The 24220-nt window shown below is 34.3% G+C and overlaps 1 protein-coding gene across 5 annotated transcripts in view; it reads left to right on the top strand.

Moving 5' to 3' along the window:
• Positions 1 to 22611: 22611 nt before the first annotated feature.
• Positions 22612 to 24220, top strand: part of LOC149067401 (teneurin-m-like) — a 304834-nt gene continuing 303225 nt past the window's right edge. For all 5 annotated transcript variants that reach the window (XM_089253034.1, XM_089253033.1, XM_089253036.1 and 2 more), the window contains exon 1: positions 22612 to 22953. The gene's annotated coding sequence lies outside the window, so the exon portion shown is untranslated. The remainder of the gene's footprint in view (positions 22954 to 24220) is intronic.

Below are 24220 nucleotides of genomic sequence, written 5' to 3' on the forward strand. Positions count from 1 at the left end.
TACAAAAATTGAATTTTAACAAATACTCAAATAAGGAGAACAAATTACACATTTCATACTTTTCCGATACGTTTTGTTGGAGAAAATTTACGATATCATGAATATATTCTCCTATAGATTATGAATTAATAATGAAATTTCTTAGTTTCACTATAGCTATTTTATAGAAAGTTTTTATTTTATTTGTTTATTTTCAATTTTGATTATATGGGGCATAATCATTTACGACCAAGATATTTATATTAAATATAAAATTTAGAACCTAAATACAAAATGAAAATTCATATGTGCATATTTTGGCCTTTTTCAGCATTAATGCATATAAACGAATAAAATCAAGGAATTTTCAGTATAAGTGCATATTTTTGAAGGTTTATTTAAGCTCACTCAATTTTTTTTATAATTTTTCAGATAAATATTCTTCATAATATTTTCATCACGTCGGTTTCCCCCCACCGCAGGTGAAATTTAGGGAATTAATACATGTTTATAAAGTATTTTACGAATATTGACCGTTTTATTGTATTTCTAGAGATATGTCAAAGTGTCAAAGTTTTTTTAGAAATAGTGTCAAAATTCTTTTGTTACTGGTATTTTCGTTATTGAGCAGCTACAACTAACTGAAAATTAAAAAATGCTTGACTAAAAAATATGTAGTTATTTGAATATGAGTATATATATATACAGTCAAACCTCGCTAATGAGTAACTCTTGGGAGAACAAAAATATGACTTAGTAAGCGGAGTGATTCGTTAAACGGAGTAAGGCATAGCTGTGCAAATTCCTGCCTGAGGACAATTGGGACTTCCAAAAAGTGACACGGTAAGCGGGACGACGTGTTAACCGGGTGACGCAATAACAAGGTCTGACTGCATATATTATAAAACATATATATATATATATATATAAAAAAATCCCCTCATATATATATATATATATATATATATATGAGGGGATTTTTTTTTTTTGTAAATCGATACATATGCACTGACAAAACTAGATGAATTTTAAAAACACATTTGCGTTTTTTGCGTGGTGATTTTTTTTAATGCATATTTTCCTTTTTTTTTTTTGTACATATTTCGGAATTTTCGACTTTTTCAAGATTTCTAGTGCGTATTTGCTCAATGCATATTTTGGCATTTTAAGTGCACATTTTATTATTTTTATTTGTTTGACGAAACCGATTGGATGTCTTAAATTATATTTTTAGATGTAACATTTTAGATAAGTGACCATATTTTGAAAAAATTTCTAATCAATATATTAACCCATTAGCTGCCACGATCCCCATTTGGGGATTTTGGAATTTCACGTGCTTTACGTTTACAACTTTTTGTGCATATATATAATTTATCCGACAAAATTTTCAAAAAATAAAATTGCCATTTAATGAGTTAATCAAAATTTTCTACATACAAGTCGATTCAACGAAAATTTCTGATGGTTTCAGTTTTAAAAGTTTTTTTTTTTCAGTTTAATTTGTTGTCTCCATTGTGAACAGCATTTTTCTTATTCGGGAAATCTCAGTCCCTCCTCCATCTTCTCCAGTAGAATTTGAGAATAGTTTATAAGGAAAAAAGCAATAATATGAAGATCGAGAGTAGTATCGGAATCAATGGCTAGCCTAAAATGATTAAGTTTGATCAGTAACTAAATAATAAAGTTTCATCACTAATTAAATAAGCAATCGATTTTTGTCAATTTAAAAAAAATTAATTTTTGTCAATTTAAAAAAAATTAATTTTTGTCAATTTAAAAAAAATTAATTTTTGTCAATAATTAAATAATCAATTCTTAAATAATCAATTCTTAAATAATCAAAATGAATAATAAATAAACAATAAGTACTTTTGTTTATTCACTTACATCACGAAATTTTATTTTTTCTAAACGATAATTTATTAAAACATATCTTACTTTACATGCCTTGCCACTACATATCTTTAGATTTAAATGATTAGAACATTATGGAGAAAAAAAATGTTCTTTCTTCTAAAGAAAATTCTCCTCGAAGAAAATTCGCGAGTTCGAAACCGTCTCGGACCATGTGTGGAATCTATATCCATATAGATGGCAGCACTTCTCCACTTTTAACATGCGCGATACTGACACGGACATGACACAGCGTAACGTCCCATCAATCAAAAATTCTGTTATCTGTAAGACGATAAAAAAATATAATAAATCTGAAGACTTTTGGACGTAACTATCTTGAAAATCATCCATATTTTTCTTATTTATAATTCCAAAAGTATTATAAAGAGAGAACTTTCCTCATTTTTTTTTTTCTGATTTTTTTTTTTTCAGAAAAAAAAAATCAGAACCCAGAAGCCAGTTTTGACTCTATCCTAACTTTGAAAGTTATTACAACTACCGCTAAAAAATAAAATTGAAATAAGAAAATGTTATTATGCACATAAAAGAAAAAATTGTTAAAGAAATTTTTCAACAGAAAAAAATCGCAAGGAAACAAAAAATTTTCATCCAATACTTGAAATAGAGGAAGCAGGAAAAAAAAATTCACATAAGACGAAAGAAACTATTTCCTTTTTATTTGAGGAACAAAAATGAAAGAAAGGAAGTATTTGAAGGAGCTGTATTACGTAGTAAAGTATGTAGTTGTGTATTAGCCGTAGGAATTGCATTTAAGGCATTGTATATATGTATATATACACACACATATATAAAAGAAAAAAATTCGGCGCAATCTTGAATTTCTCATACATTTCTTGGCTTATTTGTCTATTATATCGGTTATTCCTTTTCTTAGTCACTTGCTGAAGAAGTTTATTAAAATATGAATCCCGTGTCTGCGTTTGAAACAAACAAGAAAATGCTTTTTTGAAACAATTTTCCAAGTTATATTTCAAAAGAAAACATGAATGAATAAATAAATACAACGAGAAAACTTAATCTGAGAAGGACAATTATTTTTCCTCCCAGACTTTCCACCGAAAATAAGTTTCCAATAGTCTAAATGTATATATTTTTGATATAATTAATTAATTCTGAGAGAATTGTTATTATGTGATTGATTTTCGTTTGTTTCTGTGCGTGTTTTGATATAATAAAAGAGGTTTAATAATAAATGATAATAAATGGATGTTTGGAATTGGTAATAAACCTGATTTGTTTTAATATCTTGAATGGAATTCTTACAATTGCTTTTTTTGTGTATTCATAATGTAATTGTAAATCACAGTACCTCTTGAAATGAAGATTCTTTACTCCATGGAAATAAAAATACGCAATTTGATTTGTTCTTGATTTGAGTATATTGGTTTTGATCATGGCTAATATTTACTTTTTAATTATTTTTTTTTTTACGTAGAATTAAGATAAATTTATTTTAATCTAAATTCTATTTATGATCCGAGTTACACCAATCGCATTTTATGCACAATACAGCTTATTCAACAAGACCTACAATTGAAAAACTATTTCTAATTACTGTGGTTGATGAATAGCTGAATGGCAGCATTGATCATTGACTTTTTTTGTTTATTTACTATTATTCGTATGAATTATTCTGATTTTTCGCTACTATTTGTATCAATTTTCAGTTATTGTTACGGGCATGGTCCAACTTGTTCATAGTTTGTCGATTTGTTTCATAGTTTATTTTCATAATCGTTTTTTCTATAGGTTTCTCCAAAGTTTCTTAGAAAAAGAAAATTTTTAAATCTTCAATTTACGAACAAACGTGCTATATATCTCTACACACAGATCTATTTATTTTTATTGAAGTAGTATAGTTTTTCTAAGAAACCATAATGAAAAGATATTTAGTTAAAAAATAATGAAAAATGGCTAAAAATAGGTAAAAGAAGATTAACAAAAATAATTAAAATATAGTTAACAAAAATAATTAAAAGATAGTTAACAAAAAATAATTAAAAGATAGTTAACAAAAAATAATTAAAAGATACTTAGTAAAAAAATAGTCAAAAGATAGTAAAAGTAATTTAAAAATAGTTAACAAAAAATCGTTAAGAGATTGTTAACAGGAAATATCTAATAGATGGTTAAAATGAAACAATAAAAAGATGGTTCATAAAAAATAATCAAAAGATATTCAAAAAATAATAATCGAAAAGTATTTTACAAAAAAAAAAATTAAACGTAATTGCTCAAACGTGTTTATGTTGTCAGAGTTCTGTTTGCTACGTGTTGTACTACTACTACTTTACCACGCACCATTTTCGTTTCTTACTGGTGCTGCTACCTGTCTCCCATATTTTGGAGTGAAAATGGTGAATGCTTGAAGTTTGATGTTCAGTAAATATTGTGTTGAAGGACTGCCTGCTCTTTGCGGAGAAACTTTTTAGGTACTAAAGTCATAGTATTAAAGTCAATAAAATAAATTTAAGGTATTCATTTTATATTAAAAATTAAGGTAATCATTTTATATTAAAAATTAAGATATTCATTTTATATTAAAAATCAAGGTAAGTATTTAATATTGGGTATTTAACTTATTTTAATTAAAAAATCATTTTTATTATGGTATATTCATTAGGTTTATGACAGAAAAATTCAGAAGTAAGATATGCGTTTCAAAATGCACTGTAACCTAAAAAACTGCATTTAGGTATTAAATACATTTTAATTTCATCATTTCTAAATGCATATATGTAAATACTCAATAGTTATTGTGGTGGGCCGTATTATATTTTCTTGTTCAAGCTAATCTATGAATACAGACCTATATCTCATACAGATTTATACTGATCTTACACAGATCGACAATTAAAAAACTGAATTCTTCTTTGTGATACTGTGTGATTTAGTAACTACTCATAAAGAAAATCATTTTCTACAAAACGGTTCACACATCTCGTAACTCCAACAAAAACTCGTGAATAAAATACAATATCAGAATGTAAATAAGTTGTTTTTTTCCGAAAAATACACCATTTCCAGTTTTCTAACCGGAAATTAAACTAAAGTTTAAAAAACAAACCTTCACACACGGTTGAAAAAAAAAAATTAAGAAAAAAAAAACGAATTCTTTTTTCCGACTTATGTACAAATTATTTCGGCTCATTTGAGCAATTTTATTACCTCTGTTTAATTACAAAATTTTATGCAATCAAGCAAAAAAATAAATAAATAAATGAAAATAAAATAAAAAACCGAATAAGCCTCAATTCAAAGACTAATCATCACCAACGGGGAGAGGAATGAAATTCTTCACAACTAACGCTAAAGCAAATAGAGAATTTCAATTAACTGCTACGAAATTCTCCTCGAGTTTATCCAGAAATTTTTCCTCCAAAAAAATTTTTTTTTTCAAAAAAAAAAATTAATTTTCATAGAAAAGATATAATTTCCTATTAGAAAAGAGCCCGTGTGTATTTTTGCCCCTCTATAAAAGTTATTTTCTCTTGAGATTCCTTTTATTTTTGGTGGAAAATGTTTTTTTATGTACACTGAAGAGAGAAAACAAGATAAACGCGAGCTTTGAATTCCTTCTAATTTTTATTCCTCTCCTTCACTTATTTATTCATTTTTTTCTCTCTCTCTCTCTTTCTTTGCATGTTAAAATACTAAATGTTCTAATTAATCAAAATAAAAAATTCTTCCCTAATTACCTAAGCTGTATTTTGTTTCCGAATTCCTTTTTTTTTTTTAAATCAACGAAAGAATTTGAAAATAAATAAATGAAAATAGTTCGACTAATTTAGCTTGAGGAAAATTTTCCTCTCTCTCCCTCTCTCCCCGCTCTTTAATGGTGTGTGATAATGGCTGAATACCGCCCGCTATTTTGTTTGTTAAATGTCTCTTAAGTTAATATTGGAACTTATTTATTTTAATTTTAGTTTTTAAATTTCAGAATGAAACTGTTTCAGCGATGGGCTCTTATGTGGTGTTAACAAAGTTTTGTTCGTATGTTTCTGTTTTTTTTATAGCTTAGTTCTTATATTATTATTTTTTCATGTGTGATTTGAAGATTTCCCATTTTTCTTATTTCCTATAAATAACATTAATAGATCATTGTAATCATGGTATTACTGCACATATACTTGGTTATAACATCCTCGGTTGTAACGACATTTCGACTATAACGTCAAGAATTGACGTTATAGTCGAAAAATCGGACTGATGAGAGTCCGGACTGATGAGAATCAGTCCGTAACGTCAATTCTTGACGTTAAGGACTATAACTTTCGGCTATAACGTCAAGAATTGACGTTATAGCCTATATATATTCTCATAGAGAATAGTGCTAATGAACCTTGTTTATACCGTCGATGAGAATCCGCTACCTTAGATATAGCGACAAATTTCGTCACTTTTGTTTCTCTGAATATTATTTTTTCAAAATTTTTGAAGATTTTTTTTTTTTTGCCATATATTTTTCTCTATAATTTTCTGTAATTAAAATGTATTGATCATTGTGATAATGTCCTAACTAAAAATTTGGTTATAGCTTCCTCGGTTGTAACGACATTTCGGCTATAACATCATGGACTGATTCTCATAGAGAATAGTGTTAATGAACCCTGTTTATACCGTCGATGAAAATCCACTTCCTTGGATATGACGACAAATTTCGTCGTCTTTATTTCCGTTTCAGTGACGCTTTTCCTATAAATTCCTAAGATTAGAATTGGTCATACTCAAGAAATGTTCGTCTGTTGGGTCCTCCGGATTTGAGAGGTTCTTCTGTAGGACCTCTCAAATCCAGACTCTTAGGGTCCTAATTGATTCCGGATTATGGTATCTTCGGGATTGTGGATCCACATTTGCTTATTTCCCAAGTTTTAATATTTAAAGCAGCAATACACCTCTTTTGAGCACCTTTATTCTCAATATTTTCTTTGAAAAACATTAATAAAACAATATTAAATCTATAAGACAGAGAGTATCAGATAATTTAATTAAAACCATAATTTCTAATTTACGAACCATTACTTGTTATAAAAAAAACATTAAACATTAGTCTTTAAAAATCTTTTGTAGTCATTGCTCGGATTCGAAAAAGCTGAAAAATATTATTTTTGTTTCGCATAAAAAAACGGTACATTTTCTGATGTTTCATGTTTTTCACGCGATATTTGTAGTGGTTCTCCACGTTCCAGCTTTTCAGAGGTTCTGCTTTCTCATGGAAGCATAAAGCATCAGATGTTACATTTCCAGCTTGAATCTGCCAACATTGCCACATCATTGATGTTTTCGGCATGTTCAGAAATTCACTCAGGAAAAAATGGAGCTTTGGGCAAGTTCTAAAACACCAAGGTACAACACGGAGCAACAACGTAACTGTACAACACGGAGAAATGAGGAAAGATAAGTTCCAGCGTTCAAAGCTGACTTTCTGACCATTCATTGAGACGCACAGTTGCCATCATTGTTTCCCAGAAGCCCGAAAATCGCAGTGGACACTAAACAATGAGTGGTACAAAAAAGAAATAAAATGGCAGATGTATTTAAAAAAGCGAAACCAAATTTGGGTGAAGAAAAACATCAAAAGTTCCTGATTGAAAAAAAAAAAGAAATTGGCTGAAGAGAGTCCCCCCCGGATTATGGGTGTCCGGATTTTGGAGGTCCAACTGTACCTAACTTGATTAAAAAATTTAGCGCATGTTTGACGTAAGGAGTTGGTCATTGACACCTCATGCATACATTACATTTCCCTATTTTTCCCGATTTTTTCTTCTGAAATGTCCCGTTTTCTCAACGAAGTTTGATTCCATTCCTGATCGTTACTAGAACCAGTAATGAAGGTAATTCACAAAACTAAAACATTTTGCTATAATGATTATGACTAAAAATATTCACCACACATATTTGCAAAGGTGTTTTTTCTTCTTTCGTGAAATATATTTTAGCAGTCTTGCTGTACCATTGTATTTCCCAACAAAAGTTAGTTATAAAAGCAATATTTGGTGACTTAATCGGCATTTGGCAACGTGTTTGGCGAGAATCAGCGATGTCCCGTGTTAAAATTATCACAATTTTATTTATCTTTCTCGATCAAATATTGTCACTCTAATCACAATGCAATGAAAACTTTGTGCCCAGTACTTTCACAGTACAACTGATTGTATTTTTCGTCATAAAGGTATTGAAAGCATCACCTCGGTTGTAACGATGTAATTTCACTGAAGACTCGATGTCGTTGTAACCAAGTTTGACTGTAATTTGCGTTTACTTAGTTTTCTTGTTGCTTCAGTACTGTGAAGTTGGCGTATTTTTCATTGTCGGTCTTAATCTTCTATCCCGATGATCTTGTGAAAGTAAGGTTTTGTCGGCAATTTTTCCTTAAAATTGCAATCTTTGCAAATTTAAATATTTTGGAATCATTCAAAATTCACCGCCATAAATTCACCTACGAAAAATTCATCGACAATACCTCATCGTCGCGCGGACGATGAAGAAAAATTCAACGGAACGGAAATTCATAGAAATTTTCAAAAGGGGAAATTCACTGACAAATAGTTCATCGACGGAAAATTCACTGATAGAAGTTCGCTATCGAGAGAAAGTTTCAGAATGGGTAAGCGAGTGACTGAGCGAGCAAAAGAGTCAGCGATTCAGCAAGCGAATGAACAAGGGACCGTGTCAGTCAGTAGGTGAACAAGCGAGTAAGTGAAACATTGAATGTGAGCAAGAAAGTAGGTTGGTGAGGGAGTTAAAGACTTAATCGCTTAATTTCTCACTTGCTCACTGATTTCCTAACTTGTCCACTGACATTCTGACTTGCTGACTAACACTGACTTCCTAACTTTCTCACCGACTCGGTCAATTTGCCACTAACTCACTCACTAGTTCATGCATTTATTCACTTGCTCATTAACTAATTCGCTTACTCACTTCATGCTCACTTGCTGACTGACTCGGTCACTACTTTCTCATCACTCAGTCACTGATTTTCTCCGTCATTCCGCTCGCTTACCCATTCTAAAACTTGCTCAATGACTCGGACAGTCACCTGATCTCTAGGTGGCAATTTTTTCTTATTTTTGCCGGTGAATTTCCTGCGATGAATTGTTTGCTGGTGAGGCTTTCCTTCAATGGATTTTCCTCGGTTGTAACGACAACTAAAATGTGGTCACTAAAATAACTATTACTACGCCGCAGAAAAGTTTTATATGTGCGGACACTTTTCTTATAATGCACAGTAAGCATTACAAATTTAAGATTATTCACTACCTACAAATAATATAAAAAAATCCTACAAAATGTTTAATATTTTTTTAATACTCTAAAAATGCGAAATAATGTAATTAATACTGATAAATAATTCAAAATTGCCATGCGAAGTGATTCGATAGCCAAAATGTTCCTTGGACAATGGAAAAAAAAGCACCATCATGGTCATACCACATGCACGAATGAACAAACAGGACAGGAAACAATACATACAAAAGATCTGAAGTGACTCCCTTTTTTGCGCGCTTTCGGATCCTGTTTTTCCTCGAGTCATTCCCAGGACGTTTACGGCTTTCTTTCACTTTATTTTTTTTCCGGGAGTAACGTTCAAATGAGTCCGGGATCTGGCATGTGTCCAGCAAAACAGGAGAGGAAATAGAAGAAGAAGAAAAAAAAAGGCTTGAGAAGGGGATAGACCGAAATTGTTTCTGAACCTTATGAATGAGTGGACGCCTAGGAATACAATCCAAAGGAGAAGAGAAATGCTTGGGTGGTCCGGGAATTTCTGAATAAAGGGGGTGGGTGGGACACACATATACACGAAGAGTCGTAAAAGAGCAACAAATCAATATTGTTGCACAATTCCTTTCATCTTCGAGGAAATTCGAATTCATTTGCTCGGGCATTTCAACCGCTCAAAGTGTCATGACGAGGTTCTCTGTCACACACACACACGCATATACATGGGGCGCCGTGTCCCGTTTGATAAAGTGTCATACGTTCTGGATGCCATTTCTTCTCGGTAGAGAGAAAATTTCCCTTGAACGCCGAAGATTTAGAATTTTTTCCCATCTCACGTTGAAGATCCTAGAATTCGATTTCAAAATCAGTCTCTGACTATATTGCAAATACAGCAACTCGGTTATAACGACACTTCTGTTATGACGTCAGTATTGGTGGTCTGGGTTGATTCAACATCACGTATGGAACAAGACCTCCGCACGAAGTTTGTGACGTAAATGAAGAATGTCATTTATCCTATTGCCATTGGGTATACTGCAAAAAAAGTAAACACAACCCATGCGTAAGCCTGTTACATCCAATGGCAATAGGTGAAATGGCCTTCTTCGTCACAAGCTTTGTAACGTCAACTTGACAATCAACCAACACCACCTATAGAAATAGGTGGTGTTGGTTGATTCCCCCATAGAGAATAAAGCTGATGAAACTTGCTTATAACGTCGATGAAAATAACACAAACTCGGATATAATGACACATTGAAATGGCCTTCTTCGTCACAAGCTTTGTAAGAAGTTTTGCAACTCCGAAATGCTCTTAATTAACGTGACCCGTATACGGGACATAGTGTAATTTCTTGTAATGTCACCTTTCCCGACTTTTTCCAGTACAAAATATGCCCCGTTTTCCATGTTTTTTTTGGATGGAATTTTCTCTGATTGTTATTTTTTACTAACATCAAAGATGTGAAGACATTTTGCATAATTTACATTTATAAATTGTGTAAAAAATCATACCATCTCACTTATTTGCCAAGTTAATTTCTTTTCTCCGTGAAATTCATTTTAAATCACTACTACTACTATTAAACCATAAACCATACATGAACCTCTTCCATATTCCTCTGCGAGACTTATAACCAATTACCACATGTTAGAATGTGTGCGTACGTGTTGTGAACCAAACGCGAAGATTGTTTCTGTGTGTGCTAGAGTTGTTATGTATGGTGCTGCCATCCGCCATCAATTTCTCTAACTATGAGTGAAGTGTAATGATTGAATAATTTTATCGTTTTCGGCCTGTTGCTCTCTGCGGCGATGAGTGTAACCCTTTTTTAAAGGGGAGATCGACTCGAAGTTGGGAACCACAGATTATAAATCACTGCATATTTTCTAATACTGTATTTATCGCCAACGGTTATTCGTTAGCCGTGTTTGGCGATTTCTCTGACAGTAGTTTGTAATGTTTTTGGCGAGAATTGATGATATATCACACATTTATCACCCCACTTTCCCGTTTTCTTTCGATCAAATATAACCACCTAAGTCATAGTGGAATAATAGCTTCTTCCACAGCATTTTTGCATCTAATTACATTGTTTGTCAAAAAAAGTTCTCGAAAACGGAAACTTATAACGACAAAAATTTCGAATTTCCGATCTCGTTATAATCGAGTTTGCGTGTATTTCACTTGTTGCTCAAAACACGGTAACATTCTATTATCGTTTTTTCGAAGACTTATTAGTGGTTATATAATTTATTCTCATGGATTCTCATGAGAAATATTGATCATGGTGTGTGTTCAAGCGTTCTCCAAATTTCATGTTAATCGTAATGTGATGGTCATTTTTTCAATGGCAAGCTTTGGTGTTCTAATTCTTGTTAGCCTATCACTTAATGGAAAACCGCAAGAGCTTTAAGCCTTTAAGTGTACTTCAAAATTTCCTTGATTCGCATTATAACTGCCACAGTGGAAATCACTGAACCTTCTGCAAAATGCCACGCATATTTACATGTTTTCAAGAAAAATATTTTTTTCGATCTTGTTTAGTTGATAAGTGGTTCGCCCCCAACACCCAGAATAATAATGAAAAACAAGGAAGAGACATGTGTTTTCTGTTATTTATAATGTTATACTCATATTCCTATGCTAACTACCTCGAAAAAAAAACGGGGAAAAACACCGGATGTTATCAAATTTTGAACAAAACCTGACTCCGCCCACTGGCAACTGATCTGGCAGGTTGGGAGGAATGAAAAACATGTTTTACTGTAAAAAAAACACACACACTGCGTGCGCCCACACACACACTGCACAGTATGTGGGCTCAGCTTTGCTGAAAAAAAACAAGAACGCGAGATATCTTGGAATTGTCGAAATAAAAGCCATCAAGTAAGGCGAGGTATCTAGTCATTGCCGCCGTAAAGATTGCTGATGAGTTTCATTTAGTGACTAACCGTGATCAGTTTTTGTGATCATACATAAGAGCTTGCTCGTTGATGACATAGTTTTCCCCCCGTACATCACCGGGTTCAGTGGTGGTTCAATAGTACTTACCGTAATCAGCTGTGAGGAGAGCGGTCTGAAGTTCTACTTAATGAGGAAGTATTGATATGATTGCATTTTACTTCTGTTGTCTCAGGAAGAGCTGTGCAGGGTGATTCAGAACTCAACGTACAAACTTTTAGGAGAGGTAGAAAATACAAAAAACCAAACAGAATCACACAGGGATGTATGACCGGAAACCTCAACCTGATTAGCTGGAGGATAAAGGAAGAAGCAGAAATGACAAGCCAATAATGGGTGGAAAAACGCTTTCCCTAGCGATACTTTACACGAGGGCAGTACGTGTACACGCTAAGTTTTCACAACAAGTGCTCAAGTTCTCACCATCCACAGTTATTCACAAAAAAAAAAAAAAAAAAAATTCAAAAGACCCCAATTTCTTTTCACCACATTAATTCTGTGCGTGTGTGTTTTCACTTTTCAACAACATTTCTGCAACATTTTTCTAAGATGCATTAGAGAAATTTTAACAGTAGCATCTGGCTTAATCAGATTCCCTTGCGATATTTTCGCTGTAAAGACATCTACGCAACATTTTCGATTATAGCTTCTTGATCTGACACCTGAGCGACATTATCGACTGTAGGGAAGCTTTATAGCGACATTTTTGACTTAGTGTCTGCCTTGATCGGTTGCTTTAACTACATTTTCCACTTAATGCCTGCCTTGATCGGATGCCTCAGTTAAATTTTTGACCTTAAAACCGCCTTGGCAACATTTTCGACTTAGTATCTGCCTTGATCGCACGCCTCAAAGATATTTTCCACCGTGGAGACACCTTAATAACATTCTCTACTGTAGGGGCGCCCGAGTACCATTTTCGACTGTAAAGACATATTAGCAACATTTTCTATTGTAGAGAAGCCTTAGTAACATTTTCTATTGTAGAGAAGCCTTAGTAACATTTTCTATTGTAGAAAAGCCTTAGCAAAATTTTCTATTGTAGAGAAGCCTTAGCAACATTTTCAACTGTAAAGACGCTTTAACGACATTTTCGACTTGACATCTGCCTTGATCGGATGGTTCAGTGAAATTTTCGTCAGTAGACACGCTTTAGTGACATTTTAAACCGTGATGCCTGGCATGGACAGATCGGAACCAGATCCTTACTCGTTTTTGGTACTATATCAAGGTCTAGTAAAAACTAGAAAAACACCCTAAATATCAAAGCATCGTTACAACACTGCCCAAATGTCTGCACAGCTGCAGTAATTCTAGCATTACCATTTATTACGCAAAATGAACAGCAACAAAAAAAGTCGCATTTATTAAGCCCTTGGAAAACATCTCCATTAAGAAAAATTTCTCTCTTAGTTTCCCATCTCTGAGAATATTTCACAGGCCCTTTGCTTCAGAATAATGGACCCCGTTACATTTCGCTTCTAAGCATCCAAGAACGGGAGGAAGAAATAAAAAAATAATAATAAAGCTCGGTTCGTTAAATAAAATTTATGATACGCTTATAGTCACTGTTATAAGAAGAAGAGAAAAAAATTGCGCGAAAGAAAATGAATTATTGAAGCCTAATTGCTTGAAATTTGATTCATTTTTGAAGCTTGAATTCACATCATGCCTTAAGAAAAAGACGGGGCTAAAAAACGGACTTTTCGGTCCTTTTTTTTGTTGGTTCTTGGAGGACTTTTCACTTCTTCATTATATGCTTCAAAGGATTTGATTATGATTTTCTTTTTCGTTGTCGTCGCTTCGTTTGCTTATGCGTTGTTTCTTTTGGAATTAGTTTTTATTTAGCTTCATTGTTCTTTCGTGTGTTTAGTTGCGTGACACGTGACAATTTCTCTCTCAATGTGTTTGTCGTCTCCCTAATGAGGAATCCGAGTCGTCCGACATTTATCATCGCTAGTTTTGGTGAAGGAAAAAACGGGGAAAAAAACAAAAACATCAGTAATATTTAATAATTCCTATTCATACGGAGAGAGGTATCCACGAAAAATGACACCCTATCGTCGGATTCACTGTGAATTGCAGACGTGATGATGCAAGAAATTTTGATTACAGGAAAACATGCCTCTAGAGATGTATTATCACAACAGATGTGGAGATTTCGGGCTTAATAATTGCTCAGCTGGCTGAAATGTACTCTATATGTTCCTAGGATTTTGAAATAGTGTCCGAGTCTTTCATGGTAGGCGTTCAATGAAAGCATCTTTCATGGGAAGAGAAATCTACTTTCTAAGGTTTCAAAAACCTGTGACTGCAATCTCCGGAGATTTAATAATGTCGATAAGTGAGACTTTTGCAACCTATGTGAGAAACAACTCTGCGTGATTATATGTACAATAAAATTATATGTCAAACTTCTAAACATGACTGTGACAGACGTAAGCAAAAAATCAGGAAGTGAATTTCTCGGATCACGTCCCAACAGTCCGTAAGCTGCATATTGTGTTTTATTTCTAGGAATCTCTTGCGTTCTCAGCAGCATATATGGGCGAAACGAGAAGAAATTATTATTTTTTAGACCAGCGGTTCTCAACCTTTTTCGCCTCGTGGAGCCCTGTTTGATTCAAGGAGCCCTTTTTTGTACATAACTTTTATGGCAGAACCTTGTAGACCTCTATTATTTATTTATCTATCAAATTTACTGATTCATTTTGTTTTCCTCGAGTCACCGCGGAGCCCCTGGAAGGTGTACACGGGGCCCTTAGGGTTCCGCGGAGCACCGGTTGAGAACCGCTGCATGGCTTAGCAGTTCGGAAGCTGAGTGTTTTATTTCTAGGAATTGCTGATGTTTTCTGCCGCACATCTGAACGGAAGGGCAGGAAGTAAAATCCTCAGACCATAGCCTAACTGCCCAGAAGCTGCATATGATTATTTTCCCATGAACTACTGGCGTTTTTTGTCACTGATGCGCGCAAAAATGCCAAAAAAAGTGAATTTCTCGGATCATGGTATAACATTCCGGAAACAGCACCTTATAATGAAAACCACGTGCATCAGTTTCTTCCGAAAATGACTTTTTGGCAGTTTTATATTGAGAAACATCATATCTCACCTATTACAGCTCTTGGGAAAAAAAATCGGCAACGATCTGCTCTCCATAGAGAAAAAATGAACACCTTTTGTATGTTATTTGAATGGGGGCCTCCATCCTTTTTTTTTTGCTCTTCCTATAAAGTTGGGAATGTTTGATATACAAGTTTTCATTATAAGGTGACGATGAGGTTTCATTTCTAGGAATTCCTGGCCTGTTACGATGCCACTCACATACGATGTCGTCCGCAGGAGAATGTCTTCGACTATGGTCTAGCAGCGTGCGAGCTGCATATTTTTCATTTAAGGGAATTTATGAAATTTTCTGCCACAGATGTGAGGAAGTAAATTTCTGTGAAGTTGCATATGTTTCATTTCCAGTAATTGCTGGCCTACGTGTAGCCGCTACTACAGAGATGAGAAAGTAAATTTCTCGGATCATCCCAACGAAGCTGCAAACTTTTCATTAATAGAAATTGCCGGCATTTTCTGCTACAGTTGTGGGAAAAACTCCAGGGAGTGAATATCTCTAACAGCCCAGAAGCTACATATATTTCATTACTACGAATTTGCTACCTATTTCTGTCACATACGAGGGCAAAATGTCAGGAAGATAGTTCGACGGACCATGGCGAGCAGCCCGGAAGCTGCACGTGTTTAATTTCTAGGAATTGCCAGTAATGCCTGCCACAGATGTGAGTGAAATGCCAGTAAGTGACTTTGGCGGACCACGGCCGAACAACCCGGACTGTGTGCATGTTTCATTTCTAGGAATTGATAGCATTTTTTGAGTCATGGGCGAAAAATCAGGAAGTCAGTTTCACAGGCCATAGCCTAACAGCCTGGAAACATCATATGGTTCATGTTCCATATCCTAACAACTCAAGAAGGTGCATACATTTAGTTTCTAGGATTGTTTGCATCAAGAGGTCGATTTCGCTAACCATGGACTAACAACCCTGAAAGCTGCATATGTTTTGTTTCCAGGAATTACTGGCGTTTTTTCCTGCCAAAGATCTGAGCGAAACATCATCGATTTTGTTAATCAAAATCGAAATACTAACTAAATCACCAACAAAATAATCAAAAACCAACTCTTAGCAATGCGTTTTGGAAATCTCTGTCATTTCCTCTCTCTCTCTCACCATTTTTATCTCCCACCCCCTGCCTTAAAACAAAAGTTCAGCAAAATTATATTATAATCACTAAATAACAACAACAACAACAACAACGCTTGTTAATAATTATAATCAAAGGAGAGGAAATTTTTATTTAAACAGAAAATAGTAACTTACCATAATTCATTATCCCTTCGGGCGAACGATTTATTACTCGAAACCCCCCCTAAATAACGTGTAATCAGCAAAATTATGTTATCTCTTTGAAGATAAGAAGAAGAAGAAATAACAATTCATTATGTTACAAAGTCAATTAGAAAAAAAAATATATTAATAGGTTTTTTTTTTAACGTTATAACAAAAAAAAGGGGGCATTTAATTCATGAGCGATAATTAATTATATTTTTTTAGTTAAATGGGATAATTTCCTTCATCATCCCGTGATAAATTGCTCACAAAACGTCCAACATCAAAGACAGGAACACGAACAGAAAAAAAGTGATGAATAAGCAGAAAATGGAGAAAAAAAAAATGAAATAAATTTTTTTTCCTTAAACGTTTTTATTTAGAAAAAAAAAAAAACTGGATAAGGAAAACGAATCTTGAAAAAGAAGAAACACAGAAGAGGTTGAAATAAGAAAAATAACGGGTAATAAAACTAAGAACCTGTGGTACTGCTGGTTCAGAGAGATTTCAGGGAATGGAGCACGGGAAGAGAAAATAAAATGGCGTTAACGTTAATGGAACAGAAAGAGTCAGAAAGTTCTTAAAGCAAGAAAAAACGCACAAAAAGAAGGTCTTTTGAAAATGTTTTGGGAAGACATACAACTGTATACGTTTTAATCAGGAAAAACTTCACGGTTCTTCTCACTTCTCTCGTCCTGGAGAAGGAGAAGAAGCGCAGAGTTGAAACGCTTCATTAAAATCGGTATAAAACCCTGGAGCGATAAAGTATTGCATGGGGGAAAAAAATATATATAAGAGGGGGAAGAAGCAACTGGAAAATGTCACTGGAGGATGGGAGAGTGAAAGCCCCCCCCCCCTCTTCGACATTTCTCCTGGAAGTTTTCTTCTCGGTAGGGATCTTGGAAGGTGTTTATCACAAGTCGTCTCCCGATCCCCTTGGAAACTCCCTTGGGACTGACTATTGCGAGGTGCTATATCAACTGTAAACCCTCTATTTCTCTCTCACACACTGTCTTGTGGGGAGATCCAGTTGTTTCTTTGACTGGGATCTATCTTTTAGGTGCCCGATAATACAGGACAGTGGTTCTCAACTTTCGAAGACCCGTGGCCCAGTTGATTCTTTTCCTTCTTTGTTGTTATTGGAAGGCCTGGTCATACATACGAGAAATGAAAAATAAATGAGGAAAAAATGAAATGGTGAATCACTCGCTGCCCGGTACCAGGCTGCGGCCCGGCGGTTGAGAAACACTGGTGCAAAATACGCGAAATTTGCTTTGCAGGGTTTATATAAGGGACCCGTGGCCCAGTTGATTCTTTTCCTTCTTTGTTGTTATTGGAAGGCCTGGTCATACATACGAGAAATGAAAAATAAATGAGGAAAAAATGAAATGGTGAATCACTCGCTGCCCGGTACCAGGCTGCGGCCCGGCGGTTGAGAAACACTGGTGCAAAATACGCGAAATTTGCTTTGCAGGGTTTATATAAGGGACACGAAAGTTGTTTTGTATGGTTTGTATAGAGCAGTGATTCCCAACGTGGGCGTTAACGCCCTCTGGGGGGCGGTGGAATGACTCCGGGGGGCGATAGCAGCTACGGGTATAACATAGGATTCTATGGGTTAGATTTGTTTGGGGGCGATGGGAGAAAAAAATTTCTGAAGGGGGCGATTTGACAAGAAAGGTTGGGAAACTATGGTATAGAGGGAAACATGTTTTGCACGGGTTCTATAGAGGAAATGTGTTTTGTAGATTTAAAAAAAAAAAAAAAAAAGGCAAAACTGGTTTTTTGAGGTTTGTATAGAGGAAGCTTGTTTTGCAGAGTTTGCATAAGGACACACAATTTATTTTAAGGTATTTGTGTAAAGGATGAGAAACTTGTTTCAAATTGTGTAAAAGAACGCATAACTGGTTCTGTTGGGTTTGTATAAACTATTCATGATATGTACATAAACGTATTTACGGATAGGGGAGGCTTAGCGGAGAATATAGCCCCAGGGCGGCAAGTTTAGAAGGCCGACAAATTTATGTAATGAATGGTCAAGAAAGTCAGTGAAATGGAAGAAGTGCGAAGAAATTACGGAACTTTAAAAATTATAACAGATAGTTTTGTTTTCATTTGATAGGTAGCAGCAGAGGTCCTGTGTTTGTGTGACAGATATTTTTTCCGATATTTTTCTGTAGGAGATATAAATACCAATAAATATTACTTAAATTCTTTATATTAAGCAAGGTTTATACGTATTTACGAAATGTTTGCTGTACTTATATCAATACCTACACATACTTTAATTTCATTTATTTCTTTCAGTGATAAAACGCAAAATAAAATTGCGAATACCGTTGTTAAAATGAAATGAAAGATTGAAGTGACAAGAAAAAAATCTGATATATAATATGAGGAGACCCTGTTTCCCATGGAGCCATTCTCCCACGTTCCGATGGCCACCGTTCCGATGATATCACTGGTTTCGATGACTCGTAGAAAAGCAGCGTAATTAAATTACATCTAAGTCAGTCAGTTACAGCTCATCATAACAATGTAGAAGTCCTCGATTTAGGAGTTGTCCTGCGGCAAGGTCATTATCTTGACTCCGATCTAATTAGTAGTGACGTGTAAAACATGACTTTTGATTACCAGAAGCGATTCATCAAAGGAGGGTAAATCCGGAAAAGGGCTCCTCTAATTTATTAAAAAGGTCAAGTTTCCTCACTATCTTATCTCTATACTTCCTTACATGTTGTTTCCCGTGGATATCTCCGGATAAACAAGCGAATTTAATCCCCGGGAAAGATGACCTGTTACTAGCCCAAAGCTCAACGTTAACTAACTTCGCCGTCGCTTCTGGATAGAAACCGAACCGCTCAAAACAGCCGATAATTTTGACCTCAAGGGTTTCAGAAACTCTCGAGTTTCGACTTCACGTATCAGTTAGTTTTCCCCGCTTTTCAAAACTAATCATCGAAATTGGACAAGTTAAGTTGTTATATTCTGCTTTTCGGTTGTCGAGAAAGTGAACTTGAGAAGACATGAGAGAATGACCAATACACGGGAATGGAATGAAGAGGAGCAGGGTGAGAATATATATATACAAAGCTGAGAAACAACTCGGTGCATATTCCTGCTTTAGTATATTACACAACAAAGCAAACAGACGTAACGCGAAGCCGTGAATTTACGACAGGAAATTGATGTACCTTCTTCGAATACTACAAGGTGTCCCAAATATCTACAGTCAAAATGAGCGGGATGATTAGAAAGGCAATCTGTTCTTACAATAAAGGCTCTGGTCGCAAACGATTTTTCTTTTTGGTCAGCTCATGTTAGCATGCGATTTAAGCCACTGCAGCCAAAAAAAAACCACTTCAAATGACCAGTGGGACGGAAAATGTATCCCTACCACATATTATTATTTTTTAGTGAAATCAAACATTCTGGTTGTAAATTATACGATTATAGTTATAACTCTCATAAGTGATTATAAACAGGATTCGAGCATGGACAAATGAATGGATCATGACGTATAGCGTTGACAAGTGCATGGTCGCTCACTTTGATTCGAACAACGCACGTTTTTCACTTCCAAGTTGAATGGTATTACTATCCCGGATGGAACTAGTGTCACAAATTTGGGAATTCTCATTGACGAGCGGGTTAGGTTTTTTGAACATTGTTCAGCGGTGGTCAAAAATCCGACTAGAATGCTCTGTTTCATTCTTAAAAATGTTTCTTCACGCTTTCCTAAAGTCATTCTCCCGCTTTTCCGAGGCTTAGTTCGGACCGGACTATAATATGCTGTAAGGTTTGGAGACCATGCCTACAGAGGGACATGGACTTGATTAAAGGGGCTGCAGAGGGAACTTACGCGTGTCCTTGTTGGCACACGGGACTGAAGCTTCATTTTTTGAATATATTTATGCAATTGTGGGAGATATGATCGAAGTGTTCAAAATTTTCAACGGGATGGATAGTATGGACCATGAATTATTAATACAAGGAGACACCGGTATCGATTGGTAAGGGACTATTCTAGGTTGTGGTGTAGCAGTGAATTTTTCCTCTAATAGGGTTATTAATAAATGGAATAGCTTACTCCCCGGGGTAGAAAATTCTAACACAATTGATACGTTCAAAAAGAAATACGATAAATGTATTGAGGTAAATCGAGAAGCTATCCATACTTAGAATAAGACAACCATAAATAAATACATTTATGGGCATTATATAATATTAATATTTTATCATGTGTATACATTGTTTTTAGTTTTTGTAATTGCATTTTTTAATTGTGTTGCTGTATTTTAGAAATATATGACATCCGTATTTGTTCTGGGCATCATTTTCTCAGCCATTTCGCTGGGCATTTTGCCTGTTGTGGCCTTGTATTTGTATATATAGCTATATTTAATTCACATATGTGTCAAACATATACATTTTTTTTCTTGGTTAATTACATTTTATCAATTGTGAGTTGCAGTAGCTTCTCTTATTCCTGTCATTGATGATTTTTCAGCAATTTTAGCGATAGTTGGCAACTATACTTCGTATGACAATTTTTTGGCTATAATTGGCAAAATTTACATTTGGAATATTTTGCTTATAATCGACAACTTTACCTTTGACAACAACTTTGTTTTTTTGGTGATGGCACGTATTGATCTCGATTTCTCGTATTTTTTAGAGAAAATTTAGTCAGCCTTTTACTACTGATACTTTTCTTCCAGAACACCTTTCGCGGATCGGACAGAATCCCTTGGCGGGCTGCATTTGGCCCGCGGGGTGGAAGTTGTGCACTCCTGTTCTAAGAAATTCTTCAAACCATACCCATGTGCTTTAATTACTGTATCAATTCAGGGATCATACCTAATATTTTTGGAACTCCTGAAGAAATGTGCACGTCCCAGATAAGCATTGTATGCATTTTCGGGAAGTTGGAATCTAGTAAAACATCTATAGAAACCTTCAAATACAACCCTCGTACTAAAGGGAAACCCTTGAAATAATAACCACGGCTAGGGCTGGGGGTGCTCAACATTTTACGATCGATCTCTAGAACCCTGGGCTAAGCACTGATCCAGAATGGCAGGGGGGGGGGATCATCTTGCTCTTACCCAATGACCTAATTACAGCATATATCGCGTGTGACGAAATACGGTCTAAGTAAAATACGGGACGGATCCAATGAAACTACACAATAGATCGCCCCCCCCCCCGACACATGGGGTTTGGAGGGAAGATGGGTCCTCGTCCCCCGATCCATGCCTACCTTGGGCAGTGAACTTACTTCGTGTGGGTTTCTAGGCATGGCCGTGTCAACATCATGAGTCCGCGGTCAGAGTGATGTTCTATATAGGACCCCATACTTATCTGGTATTACCCGCTTACATATTTGCACACTTACACTCCAAACTCATAGCCCAAATCTCATCATGTAGACTCAAATGGACATGAGGCCCCGGGCCATGGGTACATGGATTAAGATGGCCCTGGTTCCATGAACATCTCCGCTCGATTCCAATCCACGTTTTTGCTCACCATATTTCACTTGAAAGTTTTATTTCCTCACAGTTCTCTGTGCCCCTCCCCCCCCCCCACTTGTGTCGTGGCTCCCCTTTAAAATTGATTTTTACTCAAGGGCCCCCTTAGAACCCAGGTTGCGAAACACTGCTGTAAATAATAGTCACGTTCTCTAAAACATTACCAGAGGGCTTCGACATGAAGAAAGTATTGGGGAGCTGAAAGTTGCTCGTCGGGTCCCGTATGTACGGGACTAAAGTGAGTTCACGAGAGTAGGAAAATGCATTGAATTGTTTCTTTGAGAAATTATTCGGGGGGGGGGGGCTCAAATGGCCTTATCCCCTAGTTTCTGGTGCCTATGACTGCAACTATTTTGAACTAATATTCATTCTTGTTTCTCACGGAACCCCTAGCAATGCCACCACGGAATCCCCAGTGTCAAAAAACACTGATGCATAAAATGCATAAATTTAAACATGGACAGAAGTTAAAACTAGTAAAAAAAGCGATAAATTCGGGATTCCTTGGCGTCCGTCTTGGCGATCGCCAAGAAAGAAGGAGAATATGTTCGATAAGTTGAAGGCGCTTTACAGACACGCGGAGAGAGAGGATTGATCTTAACGTTAAAAGGGAGATCAGTCCGAATGAATGTCCGCACGCGGCGGACCGAACTTACATAGAGTCCGACAAAACAAAGTCCTTCATGGAAACGTGTGTGTGAAACTTTTCTCTCATCATGTCCGTTATCATTGAAATGGACGGCTAAAATGTGTTTTTCGCGCCAAATGCAGAAAAATAATTGAGGAATTACAAATTATTTTATTCTGGTGCAAATTTTGTTCCCCAAACCAAGTGTATATTATACCGACTTGTCACGCGTGTTATGTTAGTATAATCCGGCTTATGTGGACACTCTGTGACCGATAATTGACCATCACATCGTAGCGTCAGGTACAGGTAAGATTTAAAAAGTTATAAATTATATGAAATTTTAAGAAATTGCGGAAGATCACTATCACTAAAATTGATCGAAGAATTATTACAAATAATTTCTGAACAATTTACTTTTTAACTCAAATTTGAGATTTCTGAAAAATGCATTTCGGATAATTTCTGAAAAATGCATTTCGGATAATTTCTGAAAAATGCATTTCGGATAATTTCTGAAAAATTTATTTCAAATAATTTCTGAAAAATTTATTTCAAATAATTTCTGAAAAATTTATGTAAAACAATTTCTGAAAAATTTATGTAAAAAAATTTCTGAAAAATTTATGTAAAAAAATTTCTGAAAAATTTATGTAAAAAAATTTCTGAAAAATTTATGTAAAAAAATTTCTGAAAAATTTCTGAAAAATTTATGTAAAATAATTTCTGAAAAACCAATTTCATATAATTTCTGAAAAAACCCATTTCATATAATTTCTGAAAAACGCATTTCATATAATTTCTGAAAAACGCATTTCATATAATTTCTGAGAAATACATTTCAAATAATTTTTAAAAAAACGCAACTATGATTTTCAAATAATTTCTGAAAAGTGCATTTCAAATAATTTCTAAAAGGTGCATTTCAAATAATTTCTGAAAAATTATTTTCAAATATTTTCTGAAAAATTATTTTCAAATAATTTCTGAAAAATTATTTTCAAATAATTTCTGAAAAATTATTTTCAAATAATTTCTAAAAAATTCATTTCAAATTTCTGAAAAACGCATTTCAAATTTCTAAAAAACGCATTTCAAATTTCTAAAAATCGCATCTCAAATAATTTCTAAAAAAACGCATATCAAATAATTTCTGAAAAGTGCATTTCAAATCATTTCTAAAAAATTTATTTCAAATAATTTCTAAAAAATTCATTTCAAATAATTTCTAAAAAATTCATTTCAAATAATTTCTAAAAAATTCATTTCAAATAATTTCTGAAAAGTGCATTTCAAATAATTTCTGAAAAGTGCATTTAAAATAATTTCTGAAAAATGATTTTCAAATAATTTTTAAAATAATTTCATAATTTCTAATTTAATAATTTTAATTATTTTATATTTAATTATTTTCATAATTTCTAATTTAATAATTTTAATTATTTTATATTTAATTATTTTCATAATTTCTAATTTAATAATTTTAATTATTTTATATTTAATTATTTTCATAATTTCTAATTTAACATTTAATAATTTCTAAAAGAATGCATTCAAAATAATTTCTGAAAAATTC

This window comes from Pholcus phalangioides, unplaced genomic scaffold (genome assembly GCF_987345545.1).
Source record: "Pholcus phalangioides strain wild (caught in Gottingen) unplaced genomic scaffold, Ppha-v1.0 ptg000031l_1, whole genome shotgun sequence".
Taxonomy (NCBI): domain Eukaryota; kingdom Metazoa; phylum Arthropoda; class Arachnida; order Araneae; family Pholcidae; genus Pholcus; species Pholcus phalangioides.